Genomic DNA, 14,879 nt, shown 5'->3' on the forward strand with positions numbered 1-14,879 from the left:
TGTCTAAAATGTAAAACTGACTCAGTCATTGTTAACAACTGTATTTGCATACTGTATGATCACTGCCTCTTGGCCCACAGTAGTATACCATTAAAAAGTGTAACTTCACCTCCAGGTCTGAGCCTAACTCCACCCACTTCATCATTTACTAAAAAGTGGGCAAGGGGCTGAGGGGGGGCTGTGGGTGGATGTGTGAGGCTGGACAGGAGTTGCTCAGTGACATCCACTGGCCAGAGGGGAAAAAAAATAAATAAATAAGAGGAAGACAAACAGTGCGACAACATTTAAACGAACAAGTCATTTTTAAAAACACTGTCTGTGTTTAACTTGGTTTATTTTCACATGAAGACAGATTTAGCTTCAGCAGCTAACAGCAGCATTGACCTGCTGGAGGAAATCTCCATCTGTTACTGTCCACAGAAGTCAGAGCTGCTGGCAGCCACAAAAACAACAGAAATCGTCTTCGCATTTCGTCCTGTAGCTCTTTAAATCTCCAGCTGTTTGTTCCTGGAATTATTTGCTGGTAAAATCTTGTTTCAAAACATTAAATCGTGGTGTAACCAGAGCTCCACTGTTACTGAACCTGCCTGCAGTGGACAGGTTCAGGACAAGATTTTACCAGCTGATAACTGCAGGAACAGACAGCCGGAGAGTTAAAGAGCTATAGGATGAAATGCAAAGAGGAGTTCTGTTGTTTTTGTGGCTGCCAGCTGCTCTTCCTCCCATGGACAGTCACAAACAGAGAGATTTAAAGGGCTGATTTAAAACAGCAGATGACATGTAGAGCCATCTTCAACCCATGAAATGCAGACTTTTAAAAAGTTGGTGTCAATGTCAATATTAATACCAGTATTGAAATGTTTCATCACAGTACAGTCATATAATCTACTTTACAGCTCAAAAAACACGTTTAAGTGTGCTCTTTAAACACACCACTCCACAACAAAGGATTTTAAGTGATTTCTTTAACACCTTTTGCGGTATATATATTATTTTTGATTCAAAGTATTGATTAGTGCAGCTTTAACCAAGTGTTTTTATAGTCTAAATGTGAAACCTGGTCTCCTGTGTTTTGTACGCCCAACCCTCCACCACAACCTGCTACCTAAGACTGATGTTGTACATCCTTGATTGGATAAATCATTGCCTATGAAGGTAATCCAGGCAGCAAGAGTGTTGCCTGCAAAGGAAATTGCTAGTATATAAATGTATTTTGTAGGAGATAGGGTTGGAATACAGTGTAAATTTCGGGGATTATGGTTACAACGATGCCAGACCAGTTCAGTAGTCAATAGCGAAGAGTTTATTTTCAGCTGAAGCTTGATTTGTTTTCTTTCGTGAGTCAAATAACCAGCTAGCGTCTGGCTTGCGGATCTGCACAGGCCTGCCCTGTTATGTGCTGTATATATATTTTATGCAATCTCATCCTTCATGCTCTTAGTACATCTCCGCATCAATTTCACAACAGGCCTTTCTCAAATTCTCTCATTCTCTCTGAATATATTTCTACAGACGGCTCCCCATTAATAAAGCTGTCAGGTGAGAAAATAAAGCTTATTTTTTACCAGTAATACCATCCGTCGTGTAGAATTTGTGCCTCAAAAAGCAACGATAAGTCCACCCCATGATTATTTAGTCTATATTATGAGAAATATTGACGTGAAACTCCATCACCTGGTTCAAATATGAGCGACTGTGTCTGCCAGTGCTCGTCTGAGAGGGAACATTCGGATGCCAATTGAATGAGGAACTCCCTCATGAGATGGTCTGATGACAGGGTCAGATTGACTTGAAAGCTTGGAGGAGTTCACGTCTGGGTTTGAGTGTGCCAAATTGCAATATTGCCAGACATGTAATCACGGTATGGATGTTGCGTTGTGGTAGAATTCATACTGCGCACCGGGTTAACATTGGATCCAGCTCTCTGGGTTGCACAACACAGCAGTGGCACTTCTTGCTTTAAAGCGTGATCTCTCAGTGATCTCATCGCTAATGATAACTGACTCAACTCCAAACACAAGAGGGGTGAGAGATTAAAACGCTACGAGGCACCTACAGTGCAGCTACAGTAAAACAGGTCCATGATGTAATGTTTCTCAAAAGCAACAGGGCGAGGTTTAAACACATGAAAGTCCAGGACCAATTGGAAACAGATTTGACCTGACAAGTGTGATTGTAGCCTGTTGTTTCAAGACAAGACCTGTCTGTGCGCATGTGTGTGAAAGAGCGAGAGAGAGGAGAGATAGCACTGGGGAGTTAGGTGGCAGGCCTCAAATTTCTTTTTACCATCCATGAAATCCACAAACACCAAGCAGCCAGGGGAGTCTTAAGAGATGGAGATGAGCCTCAAGGTGCAGCTGATGAACGTGCAGGACCAGCCAAGCAACATAAAAAGAGAGATCTGTGTAGCCATTGAAGTGAATTTCAACCAGTTGTTTCTAATTAGGTCCGGCTCCTGGGATCAGCCCAGAAGATACGTTCCTCCTGAATGTCTCTGCTTCTATAAACAACCCTCCTCTGGTTCTTGAGCTGACTGGGGCCTCAGACCTGGCCCTCGAAGCTCACCTATGCCAAGGTGTCTACAAAGCTTTGCTACTTGCTGCACTTTTGACCACAAATGACTACTAATGATCATATCTGGAATATTTATTGAGGACAAACAGAAAAAAAATCTGTCAGAGTTAATAGTAGAAGATCAGTGGTCATTTGATTTAGTCTTTGGATGGACATGTTTATTAGTTTTAGCCACATTTGGCTAAAACTAATAAATAAATAGCCACTTGATTAAAACTTAACAGTTTTTGTACAGATAAAACTAATGACATATAGCATGTTAATTAACGAGTTTTAGAGGGGAGGATTTTGTTATGTTTGGACAGAGCTGCCAAGTTTTCCAGTCTTTGTAGTAAGCTAAGCTAAACGGCTTGTGGTGTTAGCTTCATATTTATCATGCAGACATGAGAAAAGTCATCATCAAATAAGTTAAAATATTATTTTGGCACAGTAATATTCCTTTAGTGAACATCTTGAGGAAGATTTAAAAAGTAGACTAAACTAATGTGATAGCGGATGTCACATTAGCTTACTTTTTTATAAACGGCCTGCATGTTTTCATAGTTTGTGCCAACTGTTTTGTTGCTGCTTCTTTTTTCAGTGGGATTGTACATGACATTAGTCCATAAATCCATTATTTTTCCTTCCAGGAACCGCTAACGTCAGCTAACATTACTGGCAGAGACATAATGGTACCGAAATGCGAGATGCTGCTTGTTAGCGCAATAGGTCAAGCAGCTAAATCAACTGGAGATATTTTTGGGCGGCAGAGGACACAATATGTGGTTCCACATGCCCGTGCAGGTCATTGAAGAAAACTTCATTAAAACAGTATTTGTCTATTCATCTGTCTTTCACATTATAATTCAGTTTTTACTCATTACAATATAATACATTTTGTTATAGTTTTCAAAGGCCACTGATAACTTAGCTTTAGCTTTGGTGAAATTAACACTGGAGCAGATGAAAGCAGCCTGTGTTATTGCTAAAGAGATGTAACCCTGCATCTGTGTAACAGGGCCATCATCTTTCAGAGAGCAGTGCTCCAGTGTTTCCATTTCGAGTTTTACTCAGCACGCCAGTTGTTTTCCTCATTTATCACCCATCTGTCTCCTCTGACTTCTTTTTCATTTGTTCTCTCTTCCAACACAATTTTCTTTTCATTTCTCTTGATTCCTTCACTTTAACCGTTACCTTTCTCTCCTGTGCACAAGGACTAATCGCCACCTCTCCCCTTGAGTTAGAAAAACAAGTTCACCTTTGCATTATCACCCCAAACGTCTGCTCAGGCTATTATCATCTTCTTAAGTTACCTATCCAAAGCCCACAGTTATGAATCTTAATACTGTGTGCCTTTGAAGCCGGTATCACAATGCATACTTTAGTGAAATATCTTCATCCTTTTCTACCACACTTTGATCACTAAGTAGGAGTGAAGCACAAAACCTGTTACAAGAACTCAAAATTGGACAAGTCAAGCAGAGGACAGGCAAGATTTGCAATCCTTTATGAATGACACAGCACAATATTATTTCACTGATATTTATGTTTTAGCTTTGTTTTTCCAGATTGCTTCGTTTTATAAAGCTGAAGTTCTGAATAAAAAGAACCCAGATACATACAGTATTCTAATTCTGTTATAAATTAGCTTCAGTCCGCTCCTGACGCGGAAGATGAGAGAAGATATATTGCATAACTCACACTGAGTCGTCGGTGGAGGCTTGATACAGCAGCGGGGTAATCCTGATCCAGCGAGGGGGTGTCCTCACCCGGCCCTGCTGCTCCACATGTACAACTCTTGCTGTGTGTGTGTGTTTGTGTGTGTAAAGCAACGTGTTCTCTCCTCCCAGCAGTCTGAAGCACTCTTTAAGGCTATTTATAATCAGCGTTTTTGTTTGCAGACTGGGTTGTTACCTCCACTCGCTTATCTTTGAGTTATTTGATAGAGTAGTGAGGTCATTGGATAAGAGTGGTTTCGACAAAACGAGCGTGCAGTCACTGGGAATTGATGAGTTCCAGTGGCTCAATGGCTAAGTAATCATTCAGGCAAGTGTAACCACTCCTTCATTTTATCTGCCTTGATCTTGAACTGTTCCACAATATCTCAGGTTCAAATTTGGGGAATCTAGACTCACCAGTGATAGATGTTTTGCCTCTGTCACCCTGTTGGTTTCCTTGTGAAACAGTTCCTTCAAGTTGCCTCTCTGACTTGAGCAACTGACCCGCAAGATAAAAGTAACTATTTTCAGTAAATATATTGAATTTGGGTGTTTCTATTTGACCACAGATTGACATTTACTGACATACAGTAACTGATGAAACTGATTTAAAGCTGCATTTTCTTTCGTTACTTGGGTGCATATCCAAACTCCACAACAAGATAACAATCATTCACATTTGACATCAAATGGCCCTCTCAAGTTGAAACGGCTAACATGTTGTCTGTTTACACAACAAGCTAGCATCAAGCCACATTAGCGTTCATTTGCAATCATGTTTTTGGTCACCTATTGAATGTAAGGCAAATATTCACTCTCAATCTAGCTCTGTTTTGACCTCCACCAACTCCTACGAAAAATACCTGGCTTTTCACCTTCTAAAAACGCAATGTTCACCAGCTAGTAGCTAGCTACTATTGTTTGCGATTTGGTGCTGGGCAGGTAGTGTATGTTGGGGTTATCAAAGTATTTTTGCTAAGAACAGCTGCTTGAAATTGGGTTGACGAAAAGAGTGAGACTGATCCAAAAAATTTCATGTTGTAAAATCAAAACAATGAGCTAATACGAAGAAGCTTACAAAGACACCAAAATGCAGATAATTCTCTGTGGGTTTCACACCCCTTTAACAAAGTAATCATTTGACCAGTTGTTCATAAAAATATTGGTTAATCCAGCTTTAAAATCTGGATTTACTACCATAATTTAACATCTATGCAACCTTATACAGTAAGACCTTTATGTACACTTGACTTGGACTACTAATGTACATTGTACTACTGGGCACTATCATTGAAATCTTTTCTTCATGCTCTTTTATTTTCTTATTTTATTTTCCTACAGGTCTGTGGCCAGGACTACTGAGACCATGAGAAGTCAACACAATTGTTTTACTTATATTTTCTGCCAGCTTTATTTAAATAGAGCAGTTTCTGAGGGAAATTCCTCTGAAAATCATCAACTGCTTATATATAATTATAAAGGAATTACAGACCAATAATATAAAGCCTTTTTTTTTTGTTTTTTTTGTTTTTTTGTTTTGCCAACATAAGTCTAAATGCCCTGCCAAGAAGAAAATTCTGATTGAGAACTTTGATTGAGAATCTTGCTGGAAAAATACTGGGCCTAAAAGTATTGGAATCAGTTCTAAAAATGTGGATTTTAGTTAACTGTAGGAAAAATGGCTCCAAGGTCACTAAAACCTACAAATTCCCAGACAAATTGCTCAAGACATAACCTCAGTGTCCTCACTATAACTACAGTCCTGCTTACCTACCTCTTTGAGTGACCTTATCTTATTTGTTTCCTGATTTATGTGACTTGGCCGATATAAGAATGCCATTTCTCATTGGGATTAATAAAGGGCTCTATTTATCTATCTATCTATCTTTTTTTATTAACTTGTTTTGGATACATGTGTAATTACAGACACATAGCCAACTTTCTTTAACGTCAATTTTTATAATTTTTCTTTCTTAAAGATATGAGTTTGACAGACAGTCCAACTCCTGGGAAAAGTGGCATTGCAGCAGGGTGGAAGGCATTAAGAGCTTTCAGCGACGCCCCAAGGCAGGCTCATGTGATACCCTGTAAGAGAAGGGCTAATATTTTACAGTCAGCTTGGTATTTACCAGAAGCTTGTATCGTTCACCTCGGATCAAGACCAAAGTATCAAAACATTCTGAGGATGAGCATTGAACCTGCTTTTCAGCTCTCTTCCGAGGATAAGGCCCCTTTACTTATCAACGAGGGGTTCAGTCATTGGTCATGGGGAGTACAAAGAGGCAGAAGAGAAAAACTCAGATGTCAAAATTTGGGGGGTAAAACTTGGATGCTTAACATGACGTTGAAGTTAGGCATGTAAAATGTGACACCACAAGAACTCTTGCCTATGAGCCACAGCCGTGACGTAATCCATGATACATAGCACTAAAATGTAGAAAATCCTCTTTTGTAAAACACGAGAGGGAGAAGTCAGCCTGTTTGATTGATGGAATTGTTACAGAGTCTACTTAACAATCCTCTAAATTTAGATCTGATTTCGTATCCCTGTTCTGAACATGGATTTCTGGCCTGCGACCCAGGCATTACCTCAGCTGTGCAGCTTTGAGTGAGTGCGGTGTACTTGAAGACTGGGCAGAGAGGCCGCTGTCATCCAGTCGTAATAGCTGCTATTGGTATGTTGAACTCAGCCCAGCCTGCAGTGTAATGGCAAAACAAGCACAATTGTTCACATCCAGATATATTATTCCCGCTGCTGCAAACTGAAAACATGCTCATGTTAGTGTGGGCCTGTTCATGCAGGGAGGTAAAGAGGGCCAAAGGAGCCAGGTGGTCTGGGTTTCCTCAAAGCCTCTCTTTCACTCGTGTATCTTTATTTGCATTTTGACAAATGGTCCTGTTGCTGTGAATAAAGCGCAGTGCATCGAGTCCACGTTATGAGCTGTATGTTGATGTAAGAGAAGAAAGAAAGGAGAGATGACGGCATAAGCTCAGGATATTATTTGAACTTCATTTGAATTAAAAGATACATATATACATAAACATTTGAAATCAAGGAATTAAATCATTGGGGAGAATGGGAAAAAACACTTTTTAAAAACATACATGTGATAAAGCTGCTCTAAAAAACATTTTTGTACTTACAATGGATCAATGATTACTCGTCATGTTAAAGGGTTTGTCCCTATAGGCAAAGTCAAAGAGAATTATCATCCAGCTCTGCAGTTGCCCTCAGAGTTTTAGCGTCTTTCAGCTCATTGTTTTGGTTCTACAGCCCACAACTTTACTATGTATGTTGTATGTCAGTCTCACTGCTCTCATCAACCCTGTTAACAGCCACAGCAGGTAAGCTGTTTTTAGTTAAAGCTTTGACAAACCCACTGTATGCTACCTGCGAAGCACACACCAGACAGACACACTTATACCAGCATATAGCTGGTGAGCACAGTGGAGCACTGCCAAAGAGTCAGATATTTCCCTCAGAAGTTGCGACAGAGCAGAACAGAGCTAAAAGGAAAGAGAACATTGGATTTACTTTTGCCAGGTGAATACAAACATGACATAAATGCTAATGTTGCTCCATGTGTGCTGGATAAGTAATTTTTTTTTTTGCTAACATGTTTGCCGTAGCAACTTTCCGAGGAGATAATGTTGTGTTCATAGCTTGTTGCGCCAAAAATTATTATTGCTGGCTGAAAGGTTAATTTTGGTTCATTACAACTTGGATATTATTTTTTGTAGTTTTGGCCATCATTCCTACATAACATAGCACAGACCTGGTTAATGTTAAGATCTGGAGACTTCAGGTTTTAAACAAACCCCCACCTTAGCCAAAATGATATGGAAGATAAAACAAATGTCTTTTTTTAAAAAAAACAAACAAACAAAAAAAAACCTATCTTTTTAAACATCCATCACAGTTTTCAGACAGACTTCCTGGTTCAACTTTAACCACACTTACAGTGATTGTTCGTGTATAGTTTTCCTGTGCAATGGAAATAAATGAAGTGGTTTAGATAATCTGGCTAAACTGTTAGCACGTCTGACTGCTTTTGTTTTAGACTTGGACTTAATTATAGCGATGCTTCCACATTTCCAGATCTCAGCAATGTACAATGTTATCCTAACTGATAGAAATGGTGGCCAAAACTATGTAAATAAGACTCAAGTTGTAATAAATCAGAATTATCCTTTAACTGTGTGGATTTGGACCCCTGATGTTCCTCCTTGCACTGACTGAACTACACTGCCTCCCACAAACTCGACCCAAACCCACAGACTACAGATGCCCAGACTCTCTCCACTGTATAAATACCTTTAACAGGGACTGTAAGCAGCACTCTAATGACACTGGCACCAGAAGCAAGGAGATTCCAGAGAAACCCAATTCTTTCCATATCAAAATAATATAGTATATATAAAAGACTGTAAACAACATTAGTGGTTGTTTTCTGCTCTTCTGATTTTCAGTTTGAGGAACAATCATTTAATTCCAACTACTGCAATGGTTTGTCTTTGTTGAAGTTACATTAGTAATGCACTGGATTTTCCTGTCAGATTCCTTCTGACTTCCACAATATAATGTGATGAGGGTGCATAGTAAGTAGCCTACTTTAGAGCATGATATGTGCATACGGTTAAAAAAAAAAAAAAAAAGCCTTTCATTTACTGCACTTTTATGCACAGGAGGCTTATCCAGTAATGAAAAGCATGTTTCCAGGTTGCAGACGTTGTCACATACCCGGGCATGAATGTGGTAATCAATACTTTATCAACACCTATGATATTCAACATATGAGGTCTTTTTTTGTTAAACAGTACCGTCATTTTTTCATGGTTGATTTCTGTTGCGTTTACTGCATTTCACACTTTAAATAGCATGAAAGAATTCAATGTTAGCATTTACAGTGACGCTATGTTTATGTTGAGAGTATTTCTTTCTACAACCTGTGTGATGTGATTAAGTTCTTGTGAAGGAATTTCAGGAAAACAAGAGTAAAATCTTATTTTTAGAACAATAGCAAACATACTGTTCACACGTTCCACAAATGACATGAATATTTCATGACATAACTTGTATAATGAGCATTCAAAACGGATTTCATCACACTTCATGACGTGAGTCGTACATGGAACAGAGGAGACGTAGCGTGCTATTTACATCAGGCCTGACTTTAAAAATAAGCATTCTCCCATTTCCCATGAAACTGAGTTTTGGTGCTTGAATTGCTCAAACCCAGTGCAGTGAAATGATTTCTGCTGGGTTATCTATTAGCAGCACTGGCAGCCAAAAGATTACTCATTTTAATGTTCCTGATAGTATGACAAAGTCTAAAAAAATGATTGAATTACGAATAAATTAAACACTGTTTTCCCAAAGAATTCACAAGATAGTGCTTTTAAGTTGCTCTGTTTTATAACATTCTCTTGACCTTTTATTAGACTGAAAGTAGAGTAGATGCAATGCTTCATGGGAAATCAAAAGCACAAAATGTTATGAACTCACTCACATGCTATCAGACATTAAGAGCCCATTTTCCACTGAAATATCTGAAATACGTAAAAGCACACAATTGATATTCAGTGATTCCACATAACCCAGACTGAAAAACTCTTATCTTGATTTAAGATTGATTTTTGCCTTCAAAGCGCTGACATCAAACAGGGAGAACATAGGTTTTTATCCACCGTGCTTTCACCTGCGTGTGTAAACAACATCCAGCAGTGTCTTTAATACATCAAATGAGTTTGATGCATATTCTTTTTTAGCCAAGATAAACATTACACTGTTGCTTTTAAATCTAGGAGGACATCTTGGGACAGCCAGCCAGGGTGTAGAGATTACAGGGGAAACTAATTTATGATTCCTTTCTCATCTGACTTGGCAGTTTCAGGGCTGAGGAGAAACACTGCAAAGCCCCTGGTGTCTGAGCCAGCAGGTAAAGTTATTGTTCTTTTATTATGTCTTAAACCATTCAATTATAACAATTAAATATATGGTTAATTCAAGACTTTACACTTTACAAATGTTCAAACATATTTCTTTGTACTTGTCATGGAGCTAGTGTCTCAGTAAACCATGACAGTGTGACAGTGAGCCAACATGTGCTCTACCAGGACCCTGAAACTGAAACAGCTAAATGGAATTCAGCCATCATTTACTGTATTTTATTATTTACACCTGTGATTTTCCTACTGTAACATATCAAAATGTCTTCCATGATAAAGGCCAATGATGCATGGCCAGAACAGCAGCAAGACTTATCTGAAAATGATATGAGTTGCTCTTGCTGCTGCTCATCCAAAACAAATTCAAAGAATACTGTGAAGTGTAAGGCTCTATATTTTGAGTATACAGCCTTTGATTTTTGGCTACTAAGGGCCAGAATAACTAGCTAGCAAGATGACTAACATATTAGCAAACAGTTTACTATTGTGACAAACCAGAAGACATGGCCCAACAAGTAGAACAATCATTTTTCTGGTTGCTTGACAAATGTCCCATGCCCAATATTCACTCTCCTTTTACCTCTGTTTTGGTCTCCACCAACTCCTGAGAAAAATATCTGTTCTTTAGCCAGTAAATGTGCAACTCTCCTCACCAGTTAGTCACTAACTGTCTGTCTGCTGTTTGCAGCTTTTTGTTGAAAACAGCTGCCTGCTGCTGAAGGGTCAATGAGGGCTAAATTTGTGGGCCAACCAAAAAACAAAACAAAACAATGAGATAAGAGGCTAAAGAGCTCTGTTGCGTGGAAGGATATTGCTATGTTGGGTGATGATTCTCTGTGGGTTTTTCTCTATAAGTGGCACCTTTCACATTACACATAATTGTTTGATCCATTGTTAATATGAAAATACTTTTTATATTCATCGAGGACAGCACACATCAATGTGATATACATGTGGTAAACTTAGCCAGGAGGCTAATTTTCATTTGCAAATAATTTTCAAAATGGCCACTTAGATACACATTAGAAGAACTTCGTGACATTTTTGTGAGTTCTTGTAGTAAAAAAGAAAAAGTTTTACTATTAGAGAAGTTTGGAGACTTCCTATTGATTTCAATATGTTTTTGGATCCAGCATCAAACAGTAGCCATTATACATTAAGAACTGCATCTCAGCACTCCACATTTAACCAGCCTAAATATATGAAAGGGACGAAAAAAAAATATCTATAAAGGCTAATGAAATGTAATACGTTGACGCAAAAAATTTGAGTAGAGGCGCTTTAAGTTCAAGCTTTTTTTCAGGGCCAGACATAACACTGATTGTATAGGTGTTGTCTTTTGTGTAATGAAATAAGACATCTGTCAAGCACTCTGAGTGCCATTATCTCTAGCCATGGAATACACATGCACATATTCTCCACCTTTAGGACAAGCACGCGCCATCCAGCAGGTTTTTTAGTGAGTGGAGAGGGGTGAAGGAAATGATCCATCACTCAGGGTAAACTCTAAACAGCCTAATGACACGTGGCAATATAAAATGGAAAATTCAAATAAACACCAGTGGGCCTGTTTGGAGGCACTCCTGGTACAATAGCCCAAACACTGGGCATTTGAGTAATCATTACTAGTCATAACTCAGCACACTGGAGATGTTAAATAAACAGTATACTTCTGTAAGGCATATACAACAAGGCCCAAATTTACTTTAGCCGTATCACAGGAATCTGTGAGGTAAAGGACACTCACCAGCCATGCCAGAGACAGTATCTTTTAATGTCATGTCATGTCTTTTCATCAACAGCGGACCCTTTCTGTTAGCTTGTTAGAAAAACTTACTACTGCATGCCTTGGTGGCCTCCAAGCTGATTTGTGGGTGTTGCATGACATAACAAGAAACCCAAACTGTTTCGAAACCTTCAGAACAGTCTATACATAGTCTGTCTGATTTACAACACATCTGTGCCTCAAAGAGCGCTACAGCACATACTGTATCACCATTTCCAGCTCGCTTGTTTTGCCAGCTATACCTCTGTGTTTTAGTTCAACTGCAGAAAAAAAAAGTAGAAAATAATTTTCACTATTACTCAAGCTTGTTATAGGCCCAGAAATGATTTATAAAACCATAAGCTGGGGAGCATCCAGGGAGCGATGTGGACGCTGACCTCATAGGTGAAACCCTGCCTCTAATTTGATCCTAATTGGGCTTGATTACACGGCTATTAGGAAGAGTTCTCCGAACCCAGCCAGGCCGAGCCCTGCGGTGGGGTTAACACTGTTGCCAGATACTGTTATGAAGCCCAGGTAAGGTGTCACCGCAGGGCTAAAACCCAGTGGGCCCTCAGTTAGAGCTGAAATTGAGGCTATTACATTACTGCTATTCCTGAGTACAATTTTATGCAATTTAAAAATGGACAAAGAGGAATAATCACTTAATAAATAATGTTCTTAAAAGATTACAGCGTGGTTATTGAAAATTACCTTGTGCAATAGAACAGTAGTCTGTAACATTGTTCACTTTTTCTCCATATTGGGGAACAACAAATGTTAGCCAGAGTTTGATCCATGTTCACAATATAAATCCAAGATGTGACTACCCTGTGTATAATGGGTTTCATACTGTACATGCAAAGACTTCTATTAACTCTCAATGATATGTGTGAAAAAAGCCTTACATTTATGTCATTCTGCTGGTCCCCTGATAGCCATTACTAACCCAATATCCTGTTTCAGAGAGCACGAGCCTCCAGCATGTTACTTTTGGCCCCTCACCAAATCGCAAAGTATGAAAATTACCCATCTAGTCATGGCCTGCAGCTCTTTAAAAGCCATCAGCGTTCCTTTGACAAACCTCCACATGGCTCAGAGGGCCAGATCTGACTGGCAGAACACGACTCTGCCCACCGTCACCACCAACCACAAAACCTCTCACCTCCCTCACCCTCCGGAGGAACAAAGTAACCAGGGTTCGTTTCGAGCCATTTGTAAGGCCGCATAATTCAACAACCACAAGGCCTGGCGATTATATGTGTGCGGAAAGCCCAGATAAACAGCATCGGCTTCCTCTCTGCTTGTTATCAGCTTTCTCATACACTCGCTGGCCTGAGTGTTACCCCCGCCTCGCTCAACGTGTCACATCCCTCTGGAGTGCCGGACCTAGAAATAGCTTGACATGTTGTCTCTGGGTGTGCTCTCCTTCTCTTTTTGTGAAGATGTGACACTAGAGGCCAGTACTACGCATTCCTATTATTGTAGTGGCTTCTGACAAACTCAGACAGTCACAGGAGGACCACTTATACTTTGAGTGCTGCATAATAATACGTTGTCACCTAGTTTGATGGGGCTTTCAAGAGAAGGAGCATTGCCTCATAACTGACAAATACAAGAAAATGTTGCCAGAGGTCGAGAAAAACAGCCAAAGATATGAATAGTTCCTCCTCTGATTTTACGAAACTGAAAACGTTCACCCTCACTCAGACTGAGTCAAGTATGATTAATGCTGCTGCTCTTGACATGAAGTGAACAAATGAATCAAGCTCCATCCAAACCAAGAAGGGAAAGCATCATTCAGAAGCATTTGGGATTACTGGCATTCCCGAGAGGCTGAGGTATTCATCAGATTCCTCAAACACATTCATGCACAAACAGCGTCAGGTGTCAGGTGCTGCTCTCAGCCCTGCCAGTGTCAGGTTAGTATCATTAAGAACGTCAGGCTTGGCGCTCTGAAGGGTTTGAGCGGCATCTGGCAACACACCAGGAACCAGGCTTTTGCTGAAACAGATGCTTGCCTTTATGAATTGTGGCATATCCTCAGTACCAGACTTTGCGTCACATTTCTCGGTTAGCCAGCTTTGCCAGGAATGACTTGGAACACAGTGTATAAAAGCTCTACTGCTCCAGAACTCATGCAAATGGGAAATGTGTGTGAGCGTCTGAATTGCAGATGAAGTGCGCTGAGGGAAACCGGATGCAAAATGAATCACATTTTCTATGTCCACTTGTGGTCTCCGCGTGGTTTTGGTGTTTTGCAGTGTTCGACGGCTGGTCATTGAAATTGCTTCCTTTGAAATCAAATAGTCCCAGTTAGCTCTGTGTGCTTAACTATCATCATCGAGAGAGCTGGTTTTGTTTGGCATCTCACCATCACATGTATGAGGTCATTGTCAGGCATACAGGCATGAAACTTCTGTTTATCTCACTGACGTGTGTGTGTGAGGTTTTGAAAAGGCATATGTGTGTGAAAAGGCGCTGTTGGTGTGTTATACTGCAGCCCCCTCCTGTGGTAATTGACAGCTCTATTAGTGTGGCTTACACATGCTCTAGCAAGCCATGAATTTATGTACTGGTGAAGCACCCATGTGTGGATGTGTGAATGTGTTTGCACCTTGATGTTTGCTGATCTTCTACATTCAGAATGGCACAGTGTACATGGATTATATTAAGAACTGATCTGGCTCCAGAGTGAATCCCTGAATTTGATATAAAAACGTAAAGGAGAATTCAGTTTTTAATACAATTAGGGTCTAATTTGCATATGTTTTGCCATCACTTCTATCAGTTATGATAACATTATGCTCACCAAAGTAATTGCTAAGATCTAGGAACATGGTGGCATCGCTAATTGTGAAGGGCGAGAAACATGAGCGGTTCAGGCAGATTAT

At 39.8% G+C, this 14,879-nt stretch overlaps 1 protein-coding gene across 4 annotated transcripts in view; it reads right to left on the reverse strand.

Annotated features, from left to right (window-relative positions):
* The window catches only part of myocd (myocardin), a 164,443-nt gene that overhangs the window by 143,140 nt on the left and 6,424 nt on the right, over positions 1–14,879 (reverse strand). Inside the window, exon 1 of one of the 4 annotated variants that reach the window (XM_067576807.1) lies at positions 4,689–4,767. The exons of 1 other annotated variant lie outside the window; for it this stretch is intronic. The gene's annotated coding sequence lies outside the window, so the exon portion shown is untranslated. Of the gene's footprint in view, positions 1–4,254; positions 4,391–4,688; positions 4,768–14,879 lie in introns of those variants that run through there. 2 more of the 4 variants (XM_067576805.1, XM_067576801.1) reach the window with 2 other exon arrangements.

This window comes from Thunnus thynnus, chromosome 20, assembly GCF_963924715.1.
Source record: "Thunnus thynnus chromosome 20, fThuThy2.1, whole genome shotgun sequence".
Lineage (NCBI taxonomy): Eukaryota > Metazoa > Chordata > Actinopteri > Scombriformes > Scombridae > Thunnus > Thunnus thynnus.